Raw genomic sequence first — 20,901 nt, 5'->3', positions numbered from 1 at the left:
TGATTTAAACAAATTCTTTGGGCATGACATATGAAACACTTGTGAATTAAAAGAAAGGGGATGGCTTAAATTAAAGTCATTTCAAAATATACAGTTTTAGGAAGTCAAAATTTAATTGTATTGCTGTTACAAAGTAGTACAGTTTTCATGTTGTTACGCTGGTGCCAGTGAAAACTTCTTATGCTATATGTGAATAGGTAATTAGTTTACAACAGCCATGTAATCAGCATTTTGGTGTAGACAATTGGCAAGAAAAGCTGTTTTTACAACTTTCAGGGGCAAATCTCCTGTTATTGGAAAAGCAGGGGGGAAGGGGGGGGACCATTGTGGAGTGTTCTGGTACACCTTATGCTTCACATTGGCATACAATTGAAAATTCCAGGCAGTTATGGTGGTGCTGATTTAGTTTGACAGTTTGTACAAACAAAACAGGTTGTCCCCTTACATTTTGTTGTTGAACTCCACTTTATTTGGCATACTTTGCAATGATGCATTAGAATTTTATTCCATGGCATTCTAATTAGCATCTAATTAATGTAGATTAGATCAGATTCTCTCTCTCTCTCTCTCTCTCTCTCTCTCTCTCTCTCTCTCTCTCTCTCTCTCTGTGTGTGTGTGTGTGTGTGTGTGTGTGTGTGTGTGTGTGTGTGTGTGTGTGTGTGTGTTTTGTCAGTAAGTTGTAAAAGTATCTGTCATAAGGGGTGGGGGAGACATGAACAGTGTGCTGTTGCCTCCTGAAGAACTTCAACCCGAGCCATAGAAAGTCATGACTTTGCAAGAGTTAAAACATGTTGATGTATCATACAAGAGTTCTACAGGAAATTCAAAGCAATTTTCGCCAGCCATTCTCAACTTCTTCATGGACAAGGCATGATTTCACATAGCTGAAACAAGTATATTGAATTATAAAATATGAGGTATTGGCCTTTCAGAAACTGATAAGTATTTGTGATACCCCATGATGTGGCAGGGACCAATTTTCTTTGAGGACAAAGTGATTTCAGCACGTTTCATTTCCAATGTATTGTAGCCCCTCAACAGGTGCCAAATGAACGGTGTTCCATGCATTTCCAGGAGGACATGGCTCTGAGGGGGGGGGGGGGGGGGGGGGGGGGGGGTTGGTTGCTCTCTGTTGTTTAATTGTTAACTGCAGTAAATATAATATTTAGAATTTGGTAGCAAAATAATAGATTATTAGAAAAAACTCCAGCAAATCGCAAGTGAAATTTTTTGCTACGTTTTTATAAAAATGACAAAATAGAGAGCTTCAGTAATGAAAGCGATCACAGTCCATTTGGTTTATAATTTTTCTCACCATAATGTGTTGAAAAGAAAATGAGGCATCAGTTACAAAGTATTTTTTTTTTTCTGTAACAGGCATTTGTAATAATGTGGATAGAGTGGCTGGCTCATCCAGTTGTTATGTAAGTGAACAGCCAGCCTCAGTTTCTGGACTTACTGTTTTGTGTCCTGGTTGTGCATTCCTATTTTAATAGTATATCTTAACACATAGACTGTGTGTGCTAATGTGAGAAAGCATGGGAAAAAGTAAATGTGATTTACCTAGCATTTAGCATGTCTGTTTTTTTTCATGTATTTAGACCACATCCATCTCATAAAGTGCTGTAAGAGCACTGATAAGTGCCTTAAAGAAGCAAACTAACAAAAACGATAAACATTGTAAGGAGTTTTTAAACCACTTCATTGTATATTGACTCTCATTGGTGAGATTGGGCAACAATTAAAACAAGCCAGACAACAAATAAAACAAACTAAGTACAGCATGGGCTTCACATATGCCTCACTCAGCATAATTATTAGCAGTGATAAAAACGTGAGATAAGGGCAGAAAGCCCAAAGAATATACCAATAAAGCAGGAGTATTCATAGTGAGCCACTCTCCATGAAGAAAGGCTTTGAAGATTGCAGAATGGTTTGCATACACGAAATAAAATGGCAAATTATACTATCTTGCTGTTGTTTGTCAACTGTGGTTGCTAACTGCCCTTTAGAGGATCCTCACTGCTCTTGGCACTCCACCCCTGGCCGCAGTGGTAAATATGCCTTCTAAAAGGAAAGTGATGCTGTATCATGGTAGTAACATTCACTAAATTTCCATTGATAACCAATAAAATAAACCATTTGCTTCCATTAAGCAGATCTACTGAAATTCCTCCATCACTGATCATGTTTTTCAGTTGCAACACTAACTTGCAGCATGCCTCTTCATGTGCTAAACGAAGGAACAAGTAGTTGAAGTCCACCCCCCCTCACTTCCCCCCTCCAGACCCCCTCACTTCCCTCCTCCAGACCCCCTCACTCCCCCCCCCCCCCTCCATAATTGCCAAAGTTTCGCCAGTGCTGTATTTTGTGCGTGAACTGACCTCTCGATCATGTGCCATAAGTTTTCAATGGGATTCATGTTGGGCAATGTGGGTGGCCATTCATTTGAGTTATCCAGAATGTTCCTCCAACCAATCTTGAAAAATTGTGGCCTGGTAACAGGATCCAGTCCATTTCATGTGAACACAGCCCACACCTTTATGGAGTCACAATTAGCTTGCAACAGCACCTTCTTTATAACTTGGGTTCATGGCTTCATTAAGTCTTTGCCACACTCGAACCCTACCATCAGCTCTTACCAACTGAAGTCAGGACCCAACTGGCCAAACCATGGTTTTCCAGTTGTCTGAGATCCAACTGATATGGTCATGAACCCAGGAGGAGGCACTGTAGTTGTGTGCTGCCACAGCCTGTTAATGCCAAATTTCACAACACTGTCCTAACAGATGTGTTTGTTGTATAACCTACATTTATATTTACACTATGTTGCCTGTCTGTTAGCAATGACAGCTCTATGCAAAAGCTGCTGCTCTTAGTGAGTAATTTAAGGCCGTTGGCCACTGCTGTTGTCCATAGTGAGAGGTAATGCCTGAAATTTGGTTTTATCAGTACACTCTTTTACACTGTGGGTCTCAGAATATTGGATTCCCTGATGATTTCTGAAATGGAATGTCCCTTGAATGTTGCTCCAACTACTATCTAGTTTTAAAAGTATGTTAATTCCTGACGTGCATACATAACCACATTAGAAACCTTTTCACATGAATCACCTGAATACAAATGGCAGCTATGCCAATGCTCTGCTCTTTTGTGCCTTGTGTGTATGATACTACTGCCATCAGTTTACGTGCATAACATTATCCCATGACTTTTGTCACATCAGTGCAAGTTTGTTCTAAGAACTTTCCTGCAACTATTGCTTCATCTAATATCCACATCCAAAGATGAGATGTTCCGTCAGTTTTCTTTTGATGGTGCTCAGTTCCTTTATGCCGATTATGCTAAGTGGTAGCCAGATATAAAACAAGCTTCATATGTTTCAATCCACCCTATCTGTCATTTTCAGCCTTTTGCCGCTGACATCATAATTCTCTAGTTGTAGTGTTTGATCATGAAAATCTGTGTTTGGAGGTGCACACAGCTTACCCTTCAAAGAGGTATTCTGATATACGAGGGCGAGTCAAATGAAAACCTTAATTTTTTTTTAAAATATTATTTTATTGTGCACAAGTGGTACAAAGCTGTATCACTTTTCAACATAATCTCCCCCACACTCAGCCACCCGCGGTGGTCTAGCGGTTCTAGGCGCTCGGTCCGGAACCGCGCGACTGCTTTGGTCGCAGGTTTGAATCCTGCCTCGGGCATGGATGTGTGTGATGTCCTTAGGTTAGTTAGGTTTAATTAGTTCTAAGTTCTAGGGGACTGATGACCACAACAGTTAAGTCCCATAGTGCTCAGAGCCATTTGAACCCCCACACTCAATGCGCTTGCAAAGTGCATAAATTCCTTTAGAAAAAAATTCCTTTGGTAGTCCGTGCAACCACTCGTGCACCGCGTGGCGTACCTCTTCATCAGAATGGAACTTGTTTCCTCCCATTGCGTCTTTGAATGGTCCAAACATATGGAAATCATTTGGGGCAAGGTCTGGTGAGTGTGGTGGATGAGTAAGACACTCAAAGTGCAGGTCTGTGATTGTTGCAACTGTTGTACGGGCAGTGTGGGACCGTGCATAGTCATGTTGCAAAACGACACCTGCTGACAGTAATCCATGTTGTTTTGATTTGATTGCAGGCCGCAGATGATTTTTTTTAGGAGATCTGTGTATGATGCACTGTTGACAGTTGTCCCTTGGTCACACTCTTCATTTCCAGTTGGGGGAAGTGAACCCAGGTTTCGTCCCCAGTAATGATTCTTGCAAGGAAGCAATCACCTTCTCATTCAAAGCACCGAAGAAGTTCTTCACAAGCATCAACACATTGTTCTCTCATTTCAGGAGTCGGCTGCCATGGCACCCATCTTGCAGGCACTATGTAAAACTGGAGCACGTCATGCACAGTGTGGTGTGCTGACCCATGACTAATCTGTAAACATGCCGCAATGTCATTCAGTGTCACTCGGCAAGGGGACTGATGACCATACATGTTAAGTCCCATAGTGCTCAGAGCCATTTGAATTTTTTTTGTCACTCGGCAGTTTTCCTTCACTATTGCTTCAACTGCTGCAGTGTTCTGTGGAGTCACAACTCATTGTGCCTGACCTGGATGAGGAACATCTTCCACTGACGTAGCATCATTTGCGAACTTCATACCCCATTCATAGACTTGCTGCTGTGACAAACATGCATCACCGTACTGAACCTTCATTCGTTGATGAATTTCAATAGGTTTCACACCTTCACTACGTAAAAACCAAATAACAGAATGCTGTTCTTCCCTGGTGCTAGTCGCAAGTGGGGCGGCCATCTTTATACTGATAATGCGACGATGTGTGTTCATCTGCACTATGCTGCCACCTACAGGCCATTCTGCACACTGTTTGTAGTACCCTTACCAACTTGCAGGATAATGGCGCAGAATTTTGATTTGTTATTACAAATTTAAGGTTTTCATTTGACTCACCCTCATACAAGATGTGACAATAAAATAATGAGACTGGCTAGAAAAAATACCTTTACTTACGTGTGTAACCAACGACACAGGTATACCTTCAAAGTAACTCCATTGCGCCTGCACCCACTCATGCCATTGGTGTTTCCATTGTTGGCAGCATCTCTGAAACTCATCTTCTTGTGTACCAAGAAAAGACCTTGTTAAAGCTATTTGGTTGCCCTATACTATTGCAAGGCTAATTGAGGTAAGACTAAAGAAAAATCTAGGGGAGCTCATAGGATTGGTCGGAAAAAGCATTTGACAATGTCAAATGGTGCAAGATGTTTGAAAATCCGAGAAAGATACAGGTAGGCTATAGGGAGAGGTGGGTAATATACAGTATGTGAAAAAGCCAAGAGGGAATAATAAGAGTGGATGACCAAGAATGAAGTGCTCAGATTAAAAAGGGTGTAAGACAAGAATGTAGTCTTTCGCCCCTAGTGTTCAATCTGTACATTGAAGAAGAAGCAACGATAGAAATAAAAGAAAGATTCAGTAGTGGAATTAAAATTCAAGGTGAAATGATGTCAGTGATAAGATTTGCTGATCACATTGCTGTCGTGAGTGAAGGTGAAGAATTACATGATCTACTGAATGGAAGAACAGCCTTAGTACAGAATATGGGTTGAGAGTAAATCGAAGAAAGATGAAAGTAGTGAGAAGTAGCAGAAATGTGAATAGTGAAAAACTTAACATCAGGATTGATGGTCACGGAGTAAACGAAGTTAAGGAATTCTACTACCTAGACAGCAAAATAACCAGTGATGGACGGAGCGAGGACGACATCAGAAACAGACTAGCACTGGCAAAGAGGGCATTCTTGGCCAAGAAAAGTATACTAGTACCAAATATAGGCCTTCATTTGAGGAAGAAATTTCTGAGAATGTATGTTTGGAACACAGCATTGTATGGTAGTGAAACATGGACTTTGGGGAAACCAGAACAGAAGAGAATCGAAGCTTTTGTGAGGTGGTGCTACAGGTGAGTGTTGAAAGTAAGGTGGCTGATAAGGTAAGGAATGAGGTGGTTCTGCACAGAATCAGAGGGGAAAGGGATATTTGGAAAACACTGAATAGGAAATCTGTTAAGGCACCAGGAAATGACCTCTGTGGCACTAGAGGGAACTGTAGAGAAAGAGACGGATTGGAATACACCCGGGGGGAGGGGGGAACACTGGTGCAAAATTGTGTTCTTTAACAACAGATTACATTTTTGGCAATAAAAAAGATCTACAGGGCCATGTCAGGTGAATAAGGAAGTTGTGGTAACACTGCCCAACAGACAATGCAGTACGTTGATGGTGCTTTATCATGATGCAGTTATTAATGTGTGGACAGACACGATGGACTCATTTTCAAAATCTCTCACAAATTTCTTGGTAGTATTGGTTCACTGTCTGTCTTGGAGATAAACCATTGTTTGTGCACAATACACATGTAACTAAAGAAGTGCAAAAACATGCATTTCACCTTTGACTTTGACGGGTGATTTTCATTTTGGTCTTTGTGATTCCTTCACACACCATTACAAACTTTGTCATTTTTTTTTCTCAGGATCATGCTGGAACTTCCATCACCAGTGATAAATCAACTCAGTAATTCGGGGTTCAGTTCCAGTTGTTTCAACAGATTCGCAGTCACAGTACTTTGTTGGTGTTTTTGTTGCTGTGTGATATGTTTGGGAAGTATTTTGGCAGAAAGTTTCTTCATTTGTGGATTTTCAGTCAATGTTATACCAACAGTTTCCTGGTTAATTTTCAGTTTGTTTGCAATCATTTTCACCGTTAATCTTCGATCAGCTTACACTAGTTCATTCTCCCCGGCTGTATTGTCCTTTGTTCGTGCTCTTGATGGTTGCCAACTGCAATTTTCACCTTCCATGTTGAGGCTTCAGAAAATCTTATGCCAGTGAAATTCCTTATTTCCAAAAGCCTGCTGAAACTTCCCATTTTTTTTACTGTGAAATTCTCACAGAGTTCCAAACAGAAAGAGATGGCACACTACTGTGCAACATTTTGAGATTCCGTTGTATGCCGAGGAGCAAACACAGGCCATCACTGTTCAAGCTACTACTCGTGGCACATACATTGTAGATGCACACCACCAGTGGCTGTGGTGAGAAAAGACTGAGGTCACGCATTGCCTTTGGTGGCAGGCTGCATGGTTGCCACCCTACGGAAGAAAAAATAATTGGTCTCATTACTTTATTGTTGCACCTCATACATATATAAAATTGGTGATGTTAATGCTTTAAATTCTGTTGTACAGGATTACCATGGTCATAGTTTTGTTAAGAGTCTGATATTATTTTAAGTTTTAAAATTCTCTGAATATGTTCTGCTGCTCCTCCACATATTGATATACCTTAGAATATATGTGGTGACTCACCTAAAACATTCACCACAAATATCGTGGAAAGGGAAGATGCAATTGATGTGCAGTTTTCTCAGAATGGATTGCTAGTCAGGGACTTGAGTTGTTAGGCAATCAACAGATTGTAATAATACTTTTCTTTTTCTTTTTTTCTTTTTCTTTTCTTTTTCCTCTTCGAACATACACTTTCTTAAATGGAACAATGCTTACTCATATTAATGAACTAAAATTGGGGTAAACTAGAAACTCTGGCGTTTGTTGCAGGCCTCTAGTGTGAGTCTCTTACAAGACATCATGTTTTGAAAAGTTCCCACACTGACACTTGAGCAATACCTGTGGCAGCACATACTAAAGAATAACACAAGTGCGTACACTAGTATGTGGATTCTGGGCAGTAACGAGAGAATTGCCCATCACAAGTTGTGTTCTGAATGACCACTGGCAGCGAAAATACACACTTCCAGTCTGGAATGGAATGACTGCTTCACATGTGCTAGAATTTTGATGGAGATGGCTGTGCAGGCTGCAATATTACATTATTGCATATTATTGGGTGTAGTTGATATGTCTCCGTAGACAGCATCTTTCTGCTTGCCCCACAGAATAATGTCTACAGGCATCAAATCCTTGGAATTGGACACAAAAGCACAAGTCCTTTGCACCCAATCCAACAATTTGGAAACAATTCATGAACATGTGCTGTAGTTCCTTGTGGACAGCCATCATGTTGATACCACAGGCTCCTCCTAGTCTGCAGATGAACATCTTCTACTAGTGTGTCAGGAAGCTGTGATACCTGTGGGTGTTCAGTATTCTGTCTGTGAAAAATGGACCCGTGAGCTGATGGTTCACCATCCCACACCACACGTTTACACTCTATGGTGCTAATGTTCCACCTGAACAAAGCCGATGGGGATAGTGAACAGACCATTAGTGCACATTTTGGTGGTTTATCTGGCCATGATTGGTAAATGTGGCTTCATCACTAAACGAGATAATGGCACCTCTGCAGTATCCTGTCTTAATGCCCATATAAAGAAGTAATCGTTCGCATGCAGGTCTCAACGGAGAGAGATGTGGCAGGGATAGAACCTATGTTGTTGGAGAAGGCATAGGACACTTGCCTGACTCATACTGCTTCCTCATGTGCTGCTGTTAGAGGTTAACGTGTGGATCAGCTGCAGTAGCAGCAAGAATTTCCCCTCTCCTGTCATCACTTGTTCCCTACTGTTATATTGTGTAGATGTTAAACTATGACTTGTTTATAACTGGTTGAAAAGGATGATAAATAATTGCCGAGACGGTAGACATCTGTTGGGATATCTTGCCACATACACTGTACAAGAAAAAGCTGCGTTCTTGCTACAGTCTCCATACATGATGAACACATTGGCTCGTTTTGCATTGCTAAATATCGCCTGTTGCGTGAACTGTTACACACTAACGGACTAGAAGTCGTAATGCACTAAAGGAACACAGGAGCACAGAGTAAGCAAACAATAACATCATCATACCTAGCAACTATACAGGTTGAATGGCCCAAACAAGTTTCAGTGTGGAAACTTTTCAAAATATGATATTTCATAAATGGCTCACACAATAATTCTGCAACGAACCCCACAGACGTCATAATTTATCCTATGTTTAGTCTGTTAGTGTTAGTGGGCATTTTATCCACAGAAAATAAAATAACACTTCCTAAGTATTATTACGATCAGTTGATTGGTTAACAATACAAGTCACCAACTACCAACATGTTCTGTGAAAACAACACATCAATAGCACTTTCCATTTCCAAAATATTTGCAGTGCAAGTTTTAGACAATTTACACTGTGTATTCTACTATATATCAATATGTGGAGGAACAGCAGAAGTCCATATTCAGAGAATTTTAAAACTTCAAAAGAAAGCCATCAGATTCATATCAAAACTATCACCATGGAAATCTTGTACAGCCAAATTTTATTATTTATTTATTTTATTTATTTTTTTGTCCAGAAACTGGTTTGATGCAGCTCTCCAAGCTACTCTATCCTGTGCAAGATTCTTCATCATTGAGTAACTACTGCAACCTATTTCCTTTTGAATCTGCTTAATGTGTTCATCTCTTTGTCCCCTTCCATGGTTTTTACCCTCCACGCTTCTCTCCAGTACTAAATTGGCGATCGCTTGCTGCCTCAGAACTTGTCCTACCAATTGATCTCTTCTTTTAGTCAGGTTGTGCCACAAATTATTCTTCTCAACAATTCTATTCAGTACCTCCTCATTAGTTATGTGATCTACTCATCTAATTTTTAGCATTCTTCTGTAGCACCACATTTCGAAAGATTCTATTCTCTTCTTGTCTAAACTATTTATTATACGTGGCTACACTCCATAGAAATACTTTCAGAAAAGATTTCCTGACCCTTAAATCTATACTCAGTGTTAACAAATTTCTCTTCTTCAGAGACGCTTTCCTTGTCAGTCTACATTTTATATCCTCTCCACTTTGACCATCATCAGTTATTTTACTACCCAAATAGCAAAACTCCTTTACTATTTTAAGTGTCTCATTTCATAATCTAATTCCCTCAGCGTCACCTGATTTAATTCCATCGTTGTCAGAAGCTTTCTCCAAGTCTACAAATGCTAGAAACATAGGTTTGCCTCTCCTTAACCTATCTTCTAAGATAAATCGTAAGGTCAGTATTGCCTCACGTGTTCTAACATTTCTACACAGTCCAAACTGATTCTTCCTGAGATCAGCTTCTACCAGTTTCTCCATCTGCGTAAAAAAAAAAAAAAAAAAAAAAAAAAATCATGTTAGTATTTTGCAGCCATCACTTACTAAACCAACAGTTCAGTAATTTTCACACCTGTCGACACCTGCTTTCTTTTGTATTGGAATTGTTGTACTGTTCTTGAAGTCTGAGGATGTTTCGCACTCCTCATACATCTTGCTCTCCAGATGGTAGAGTTTTGTCGTGGCTGGCTCTCCCAAGTTCCAAAGGAATGTTGTCTACTCCCAGGGCCTTATTTTGGCTTAGGTCTTTCAGTGCTCTGTCAGATTCTTCACACAGTATCACCTCTCCCATTTCATTTTCATCTAAGTCCTCTTCCATTTCCATAATATTGCTCTCAAGTACATTGCCTGTGTATGGATCCTTTACATATTCTTTCCACTTTTCTGCTTTCCCTTCTTTGCTTATGACTAGTTTTCCGACTGAGCTTTTGATATTCATAGAGATGGTTCTCTTTCCTCCAAAGGTCTCTCTAATTTTCCTTACCCCTAGTGATATATGCCTCTACATCCTTGCATGTGGTCTCTAGCCATTCTTGCTTAGCCATTCTGCACTTCCTGTTGATCTCATTTTTAAGATGTCTGTATTCAATTTTGTGTGCTTCATTTACTGCATTTTTATATTTTCTCCTATCGTCGATTAAATTCAATATTTCTTCTGTTACCCAAGTATTTCCACTCATCTGATACTCTGCTGCTTACACTATTTCATCTCTAAAAGCTACCCATTCTTCTTCTACTATATTCATTTCCCCTGTATTCTTCAATTGTTCCCTAATGCTCTCTCTGAAACTTTCGACAACCTCTGGTTCTTTCAGTTTATCCAGGTCCGATCTCCTTAAATTCCCACCTTTTTGCAGTTTCTTCAGTTTAATCTACAGTTCATAACCAATAAATTGTGGCCAGAGTCAACATCTGCCCCAGGAAATTACTTACAAATTAAAACCTGATCCCTGAATCTCTATCTTACCATTATATAATCTATCTGAAATCTTTCATTGTCTCTAGGTCTCGTCCACATACAAAACCTTCTTTCATGATTGTTAAACCACATGTTAGCTATGATTAAGTTATGCTCTGCGCAAAATTCTACCGAGGAGCTTCCTTTTTCATTCCTTACCCACCCGTCCATATTCACCTACTATTTTTCCTTCTTTCCCTGCCTTTCTGTACTAATGAATTCCAGTCCCCTGTGACTATTATCACCTCCCTTGACTATCTGAATAATTTATTTTATTGCATCATACATTTCTTCAACCTCTTCATCTGTAGAGTTAGTTGGCATATAAACTTGTACTACTGTGGTAGGCGTGGGCTTCGTGTCCATCTTGGCTACAATAATTCGTTCACAATGCTGTTTGTAGTAGCTTATCTGTGCTCCTATTTTTTTTATTCATTATTAAACCTACTCCTGCATTATCCCTATTTGATTTTGTATTTATAAACCTGTATTCACCTGACCCGAAGTCTTGTTCCTCCTACCACCAAACTTCACTAATTGCCATATCATCTAACTTTAACCTATCCATTTCCCTTTTTAAATTTTCTAACCTACCTGCTTGATTAAGTGATCTGACATTTCACTCTCCAATGTGTAGAATGCCAGTTTTCTTTCTCCTGATAATGAGTCCCCGCCCAGAGATCCGAATGGGGGCTACTTTACCTCCGGAATATTTTACCAAAGAGGACACCATCATTATTTAACCACACAGTAAAGCTGCATGCCCTCGGGAAAAATTATGGCTGTCGTTTCCCCTTGCTTTCAGCTGTTCACATTACCATCACAGCCAAATTTAAAGAATTTAAAAGATTGATTTTACTAAGTCTGTAAAAATAAGTTTGTTGCTCTCAATAGGCATTGTTCAGTTTGAAAAAAAGTAAGTTTGGAGGAAAAAACACACTTTCTGAGTATTATTACAATCTGTTTATTGGCAAACAATATGAGCTTCTGGTTATAAATTCATTTTGTGGAAATTGTACATCAATAGTACTTTCCATTTCTGCAATATTGCAGTGTAAGTGTTAGGTGAATCACACTCTATGTGGGAAGGTAAGTCCGTAATACATTGTTAGCAATGTTTCTGTGTATGTTGTAAAGGACTTATCTTAATTAAAAATATTGTAGGAGCTTGGGGTGCTTGACCGCTGCAATGGCAGGGTTGAGTTGAGGCAGTGGGTTGACACCAGCATTCTGACTGGCGTTGGCTCAAGAAAATAGCTTTAACCATCAAACATTTTATCAGCAAACAAGAAATAGCACTTGTCATGTCATTCCAGTAGTAGTACCCCGTCCTGGACATGTGTTGATGGCAGCAAGGCTGGTGGTCACTAAGGCAGCAAGTGGCCAATGGCTGGCTTGACCTCAGTGGTGGAGTGGGACTGCTGACTCCCACAAGTCTGCCATTGAAGGCAGGGCATGCCTGCCAATGCAGAGGCCTGCTTGTAGCAAAAGACAGACCCCAGCAATGGGGACTGACCCAGTGAGTGGTGCTCTCCAGTGACATGAATGCTTGCTCTCCAACACCGAAGACCGCATGTGGCTGAAGTGAGCCTGAGAGAGTGAGAGAGTGCACATTCACACACATGATCATAAAGACAACAGACACCCAAATGTACATGTCTGCAGTGATGGTGTAACTGATTATTGAATACTGATTATTGCAAGCGCTCTCTCTCTCTCTCTCTCTCTCTCTCTCTCTCTCTCTCTCTCTCTCTCTCTCTCTCTCTCTCTCTCTCTCCCCCCCCCCCCCCTCTCTCTCTCCCCCTCTCTCTGTTTTTCCCACTGCTCCCCCTTAATCTTTCCCTTCCCTGATCGTCTCATCATCACCGTCTTCCTCTCCTTTTCTCCTCTCCCTCCTTCTATCCCTTGCATGGTTATCCACTGAACTCCTTTTGTCTTGTTATGCAGCTGCCGTGTCATCTGGAAGAAGACATAACTTACACTATCCTGCTACCCCCTCTTTCCATCATGTGTTCTTCCCTATAACCTCTCTGGCAATTGCTGGCCATAATTGATATTCAGTAATCACTCTCTGCACTTCTGTGGGCATGTACATTTATTGTCTGAGTGGTTGTATGTGTGAACGTGTGTGTTCGTACTAGGAAAAAGAGCAAGTGCTCAAAAGCTAGTTTCGGTTGTTTTCTGTTACATGTTTCTGTGCACCATGCACAATTCCTCTATAGATTAGTGATAGCCTTTACCTTATTTTATAGATTTTTCCCATCCAGAAATTTCTGTTATTGTTGTACATTGCCAATTTACCTCTCTTCCATCTCATACCATTTTATCTTTGTTACTGTCTTTTGTTACTTATCTGCAAGTAATTTATCCATTCTTTATTGTTTAATATGTCTGTGTTTTCTTCTCCTATGCAGTACCTGCTTTCAGAACCCTCTGTTGCACAATTTGGATGCCAGCTTCTGTAATGGCCCACCAAGCTAATATGTGTTGTACAACAACTCCCTCTTCTCACAGCAACTACCCCTTGTCAGACTTTTAATTTCCGTGCTCCTTTTACGTTTTCTGCACTGCCAACTTTTGCTTGGCTGTGAGTTGATCATGTGTGTTTATTTATGATTACATTGTATGAGTGCACAGTTTTTTACTGTCATGCGTGTAAATTTGCAATTGAGCATATCTATTTATGAACTACCTCTTGCTTCTTTATACCTTTCCTGACCTTCCTTATAACTTCTTACATAGCTCTGTATATAGTACCTACCATTCATGTCATAAGTCCAGCAGGACATCAAGCAGCTCCTCAAGGCCTTTTGTCCATCCCAAATCCTGACACCTTAATTCATCTGTCCTCACACCAACCACCCCCTGCAGACCTACCTTTTACCTGCACCTCAAACCCTACAAACCCACCCCACAGTTCTCCACTGATCATCCCATTGTGGCTGGGTACAGTGCTTGCACAGAATGAACCTCTGCAGTTGTTGACGAACACCTCCAAACTATTGTACGTACCCTCTCATCCTACATTCAAGACACTGCTCACTTCTTTTACCACCTCTCCACAGTTCATGCCCTGTTACCACCAGACTTCGTGTTGGCCACTGTGGACGTGATTCACCAACATCCCCCAGGCCCTTGGCCTTTTGACCATGGAACAGTATCTATCTACATCTACATACATACTTCACAAACCACCAAATGGTGCATGGCAGGGGGTACCATGTACCACTACTTGTCATCCTATCCTGTTGCACTTGCAAATAGAGCAAGGGAAAAATGACTGCCTATAAGCCACTGTACAAGCCCAAACTTATCTCATCTTATCTTAGGGGTGCTTGCACAAAATGTATGAGGGCCACAGTAGAAAAGATCTGCATTCAGCCCCAAATATCAGTTCTCTAAGTTTCCACGATAGTGCCTCATGAAAAGAATGTCGTCTTTCCTCCAGAGAATCACATTTGAGTCTACTAGGCATTTCCATAATATTTGGTGTGCTGGCTGAACCTACTGATAACAAACCTAGCATCTGCCTCTGAATTGCTTCAGTGTCTTCTTTTCATCCGACTTGGTGGGGTTCCAAAACACTTGGGCAGTAATGCATCACACTGTTGCACTGTATGCTGCCTTCTTCATAGATGAGCTACTCTTTGCTTAAATTCTCTCCACGTTCACCTTCCTGACTACCAATCTGACATGGTCGTTTACTTTCGTATCACTTTTGGAATGTTATACCTAAATATTTAATTGATGTGACTGTCTAGTAGCACATTAGTAATGCTGTATTCGAAGATTGATTGTTTTTATACTCTTTGCTATAATTTACATTTTTACACATCAGGAGCAAGTTGCCGTTCATTACACCAACTAAATATTTTGTCTAATTCATCCTGTATCCTTCAACAGTTTCTTGATGACGGCATTTTCCTATACACCACAGCATCATCAGCAAACAGCCATAAATTGCTGTTCATCCTGTCTGCCAGATCATTTGTGTGTATAGAGAATAAGAGTGGCCCTGTAACACTTCCATGATCCACTCTTCGTGAATTCCTTGTGTCTGAATGCTCGCCATTGACGACAACATACCCTAAATCACATGCTCAGACATTCACTAGCCTGCAGTGGTGCACCATGTCAAATGCTTTCTGGAAATCTTAGAATATGGAATCTGCCTGTTATCTTTGTCAACAATTTTTAAAGGGATCATGTGGGAAAAGAGCAAATTGAGTTTTGCCCAAGTGATGCTTTCTAAATCTGTGTTAATTTGTGGACGAAGCTTTTCTGTCTCAAGGAAAATTATTGTATTCAAACTCAGAATGTGTCCAAGAATTCTGCAGCAAATGGCTGCCGAGCATATTGGTTAATAATGATGTTGGTCTGTTTTACCTTTATTATATACAGGAGTCACCTGTACTCTTTTTTCCAGTTGCTTGGAACTATGCTTGGGCATGGGACCCACTATCACTTTCCTAACGCTCCTAGCCAAACATGTACAATTATTTCACACTTGAAGCTCTCTGTGTCAAAAAGGCCAATTCTGTAAACAAAACTGTGGTATTGCTGAGGGTACTCACGTGGCACCATCATATGCTAACGTATTTATTGACCATCTGCAGTTATTCTTACTATCCAGTCATTGATAACATTTTCATAGTGCAACGGTACGTAACAGGTACTGCTTGTGTAGTTGCTCTCCCTAAAAGCAGCATCCCATATGAGCAAACCAGTTGCATCTTTACTAGTGGTTACTCGTACATTAGGTACTTGGGCTATGCATGACTGTTTAAAAAGAGTAGCGCAATGTAGTCATATGATTGAGTTGTGAACGTCTGCTTTCATGCCCTGCAGCTAACTTGATGCAAATACTAACCTCTAGCTGTGATCCTGCAGCCAAATAGGCTATGCATTGGCTATAATTGTGTGTTGATAAAATACACAGAAATATAAAATAAAAGACAAATGAATAATTTAATAAAAAGGGTTCTATTCTGATATCTGTAATTGATGTAGATGACACATAATTGTGTTGAATAATGTTTATTCAAAAAAGTATGTCTGAAATAAACAGGAAATGGTCCTACGATATTCAGTTAAAATACAGGCAGAAGATATCCTTATCAAATGCAATAAAGTTGTGTTGAGAGTGTTATGAGAATGGTATCAAAATTCCAAACTAAATAATCATCTAAGATACATGAAAACTAAGTCCATTTCATGATCACAATACATTAAACAGCCATGAGCTCAAAATAGAGAGTTCAGTATGATGATTCACAAGTTAACTCACATGATGCAAAGAACACTAAATCATACTCTGTCTATTCTCAGTTCTGTAAATCAAGTGGAAAAAGTTAGTTCTGCTCTAGAGCACATGCAGACCTGTCAAAGTATAAAGTCCCCTCAAATGTTGGAGTACTGCAGTGGCCGTTCAGCAACCATAATCAGTCACCTATATGACTGATCGTGCACGTTACCATAGGCAGGTGTGCCTTCTTCCAGCACTTGACATAAAACATTTGGAATTGTTCCCTTGAGCTCGTCCCAGTCTCCACTTGACTATTATAATGTTTTGCTACTGTCTGCTTCTCCATTAGCTGAAGGCCGTCTCCAACAAAAATACGTCATTAAGCTCTACAGATACAATTGATTCGTGTTAACCAGTTTCCTGCACTAAATTAATATTTTAAAACAATATTTAAATAAAGAAATGTTACAAAAATTCTGTCACTCTCAGATAATTTACAGTATTCTTGTGCAGGAGTGCTCATGTTAAATGACAACTAATTGTCATTAAATTTATTTAAACATGTAAATAAAATAGAAAGAAACTTCCACATGGGAAAAATATATTAAAAACAAAGATTCCAAGACTTACCAAGTGGGAAAGCGCTGGTAGACAGGCACAATAAAATAACACACAAACACCCACACAAAATTTCTAGCTTTTGCAACCAGCGGTTGCTTCTTCAGGAAAGAGGGAAGGAGAGGGAAAGACGGAAGGATGTGGGTTTTAAGGGAGAGGGTAAGGAGTCATTCCAATCCCGGGAGTGGAAAGACTTACCTTAGAGGGGAAAAAAGGATAGGTATATACTAGCGCACGTGCACGCGCACACACATGTACAGACACAATGTCTGTATACAATGTATATGTATGGATGGATATGTGTGTATGTGCGTGTGCGCGAGTATATACCTATCCTTTTTACTCCCTAAGGTAAGTCTTTCCACTCCCGGGATTGGAATGACTCCTTACCCTCACCCTTAAAACCAACATCCTTTCATCTTTCCTTCTCCTTCCCTCTTTCCTGACGAAGCAACCGCCGGTTGCGAAAGCTTGAAATTTTGTGTGTGTGTTTGTATGTTATTTTATGGTGCCTGTCTACCGGCGCTTTCCCGCTTGGTAAGTCTTGGAATCTTTGTTTTTAATATAATTTATTTAAACAGTCATTTAGGCCATCTTGACAGAAGCATCTCTTGGTTCAGTTTTCAGTTGTGGTGTTGCTAACACATGAGTGATCACTGTTAATTAACAGTTTTTTAGTAACACTTGCAGTCAGTATTTAAATAAAGTTACTGGCAAAATAGTAAACTGTTCAAATAACTACAAAAGTATGACAAAATATGAGGTATTCATGCTGTGTTCGTTTGCCGTGTAATTGTGGATAATAGGACATTTTGACAAACATTTTCATAATGAAAACAATTTAAAGACATTGTAAATTAATAAATAAGCTTTCAGGGACAATAGCTATAGTGCAATGCTATCATCTGAGATACTTCCATAAAATTTCTGGTTTGCAGCCGCATAAATTTGACTTCTTTTTCTAATATTTTGGCTGAATACCATCCAGCCATCTTCAGACTGAGCTAAGGTGACTGATGCTCCAGCACTTGCTACGCCCTTTTAAACCCATGGACCAGACCACTGCACATGTGGCCACAGATACACAAGCCATTAGAGATGTTGACCAGCGGCAAAGAGGTATACTATAAGCATGGAATTATATCTATGACTGCGCGGTTGATCCATGCATAGATATTGATGTATCACTGCAAGCTGCACCATCGTAACGTCTTCGTGAGTTTATTGGAGAAATTGCCAGATTCAGAGATTGGTCCAAGCTGGAGCCACTATCTCAATTAAATTCATCTCCAACCAAATTTAAATTGCTTCTTTCAATACAGAATCCCAGAAAGATGAAGTCAAGGCTAAAATTTTGAAGTTATCATACACCGTAGGGTGCCCAGTGTCAATACAGTGCTCTGGCACCACAGATTTATTAGGTTGCAACAGCTGGGTGTATCTGCGGTGCTTTGTGCATCTCTTCTGGACTGTACATGTAGTCTGTCTGATGAATGAATGGCCACACTCACAAGGAATCTTGTAAACACCAGGTTTACTAAGCATCAGATCATCTTTAACGGAACCTAGGAGTGCTGCTGTCTTTGTTGGAGGGCAAAAAATCACTTTCACTTTGTGTTTACTGAGGGTCCTATTTATGATGATAGGTTTCCCACATTTGGCTGAAAAGCAATGGATTTAAAACTTTCCGTGTGTTCTTCTGCCTTTCTTATACCCAATGTGGGCCTCGTTTGTAGTGCCTTTCGTATCTGCTATGGAGAGTATCTGTTGGCTTCAAAACCTCTTCGCAGGTGTAAAAGCTCATCCTCGAAACTGCCCTCCTTGGCAATGATGTGTGCTGTATGTACCAGGGTTCTGAGTATACTCATCATCTGTGAAGGATGGTGGCAGCTATTTGCATGTAAATATAAATCTGTGTGGGTCAGTTTTTGATATACTGAATGTCCCAAAGTGCCACATTCAAAAATGGGAGGCATCCATCTTTTTTTATTTCCATCGTGAACTGAATTTGAATTTGTCTGTGGATGGAATTCAGATGGTTTAAAAATTCTTTTAGATTGTCTTCACCATGGGGCAACACTACAAAAATGTAATCAGTAAACCTCCAAAACATTGTGGGCTTAAAGCTAGAGGGTTCCAGTGCCTTCTCCTCCAAGTCGTCCATAAAAAGGTTGGCCACCAAGGGTGACAAAGGACTACCCATGGGGACATTTTTAAACCATTTGAATTCCATACACAGACAAATTCAGTTCATGATGGAAATTGAAAAAGATTGATGTCTTCCAATTTTGGATGTGTTGGTACAGTGCAAAGATGATGGCATATTAGGACATTCAGTATATTGAAAGCCAACCCATACGGATTTATATTTACGTGCAAATAGCTGCCACCATCCTTTGCAGGCAATGAGTGTACTTTGAACCGTGGTACAAAGAGCACATGTCATTGCCGACAAGGGAGTCTGGAGGACGAGCTTTTACACTTGAGAAGAGTTTTTGAAGCGAACGATTACTATCGATAGCAGGTATGTAAGGCACTACAAATGAAGCGAACAGTGGGTATAATAAACGCAGAAGAAGACACTGAAAGTTTTAAATCTACGGCTTTTCTGCTATACGTGGGAAGCCTATCATCAGAAATAGACGGATCCTCAGTAAAGACAAATTGAAAGTGATTTTTCGCCCTCCACCAAAGACAGCAGTACTCCTGGGTTCCGTTAGATGATCTGATGCTTCGTAAGCCTGGGGTTTACAAGATCTCTTGTTGGTGTGGGCGTTCATACCTCAGACAGACAACATGTACAGTCCAGGAGAGATGCACAGAGCACCGCATGTACATCCAGCTGTTACAAACTAATAAATCTGTGATAGCAGAGCACTGTATTGACACTGGACACTCTATGGTGTATGATAACTTCAAAATTTTAACCTCGACTTCATCTTTCTGGGACTCAGTAGTGAAAGAAACAATTGAAATTTGGTTGGCAATGAATTTAATTAATAGAGATAGTGGCTCCAGCTTGGCAAATCTTTGAATCTGGCAATTTCTCTAATAAACTCACGAAGATGTCACGACGGTGCAGCTTGCAGTGATACGTCGATATCACCATGTGAATTGACTGCGCAGCCATGGATCTAATTCCATCCATATGTTGTACCTCTTTGCCGCCAACAAACATCTCTAATGGCTTGTGTATCTGTGGTCGCATAAGCAGTGGGCTGGTCCGTGGGTTTAAAGGGACAGAGCAAGTGCTGGAGTGTCAGTCACTTTGGCTCACTCTGAAGATGGCTGGATAGTTTTCAGTCGAAACATTAGAAGAAAAATAAGTCAAATTTATGCAGCTGCCTGCCCGAAATTTTATGGAACAATCTTTGCACTGCGAAAATATGAAGATGCCCATTGGAGATATTGTTTGTTGAAATCGATTGAAGCAAGTAAAACTTGTTTATTCAGAGGTTCATTGTGTAAGTGTTTATTCACTCTGAAATATTAACTTATGTAGTTTTAAAGATATTGAAATATTGTTGTCACTGGATGCAACTCATTTGTCTCTGATTGTCGATGTATTCAGATTTGCATTTTTACTGTACTGTGAGTTGCTGTCAAATCTCAAAGAGCTGTAATTTAGTCATCTTGAAGATTGTCTGGCATTCCACTTCTCCTGTACAAAGGTCATGTGAGTAACAGCTGTCAGAATTCGCAGCTTACGGGTTTTCCCCACATCTGGTCCTTTCTTGACCTACTTGCATCTGGCTTGCATGGAGCAACTGTGTGACATCCTCATTCCATTGACTTTCATCCAGCCCAGCAAGCAAATCCGCCTTATCTTGTACCAATTCTAGACAGCTGATTAGCTCACTTACATACACATGATGTTATGATGGTGACTGGTCTCATGGCAGGGACAAGCGTCATACTTTACTCCATAAGC

The 20,901-nt window shown here is 40.2% G+C and overlaps 1 protein-coding gene across 1 annotated transcript in view; it reads left to right on the top strand.

Moving 5' to 3' along the window:
* The window catches only part of LOC126354493 (phospholipid-transporting ATPase ABCA1-like), a 419,374-nt gene that overhangs the window by 34,741 nt on the left and 363,732 nt on the right, over positions 1–20,901 (top strand). The window lies entirely within an intron of this gene.

This window comes from Schistocerca gregaria, chromosome 3 (genome assembly GCF_023897955.1).
Source record: "Schistocerca gregaria isolate iqSchGreg1 chromosome 3, iqSchGreg1.2, whole genome shotgun sequence".
Lineage (NCBI taxonomy): Eukaryota > Metazoa > Arthropoda > Insecta > Orthoptera > Acrididae > Schistocerca > Schistocerca gregaria.
This window is presented reverse-complemented; position numbering and strand designations above follow the sequence as displayed.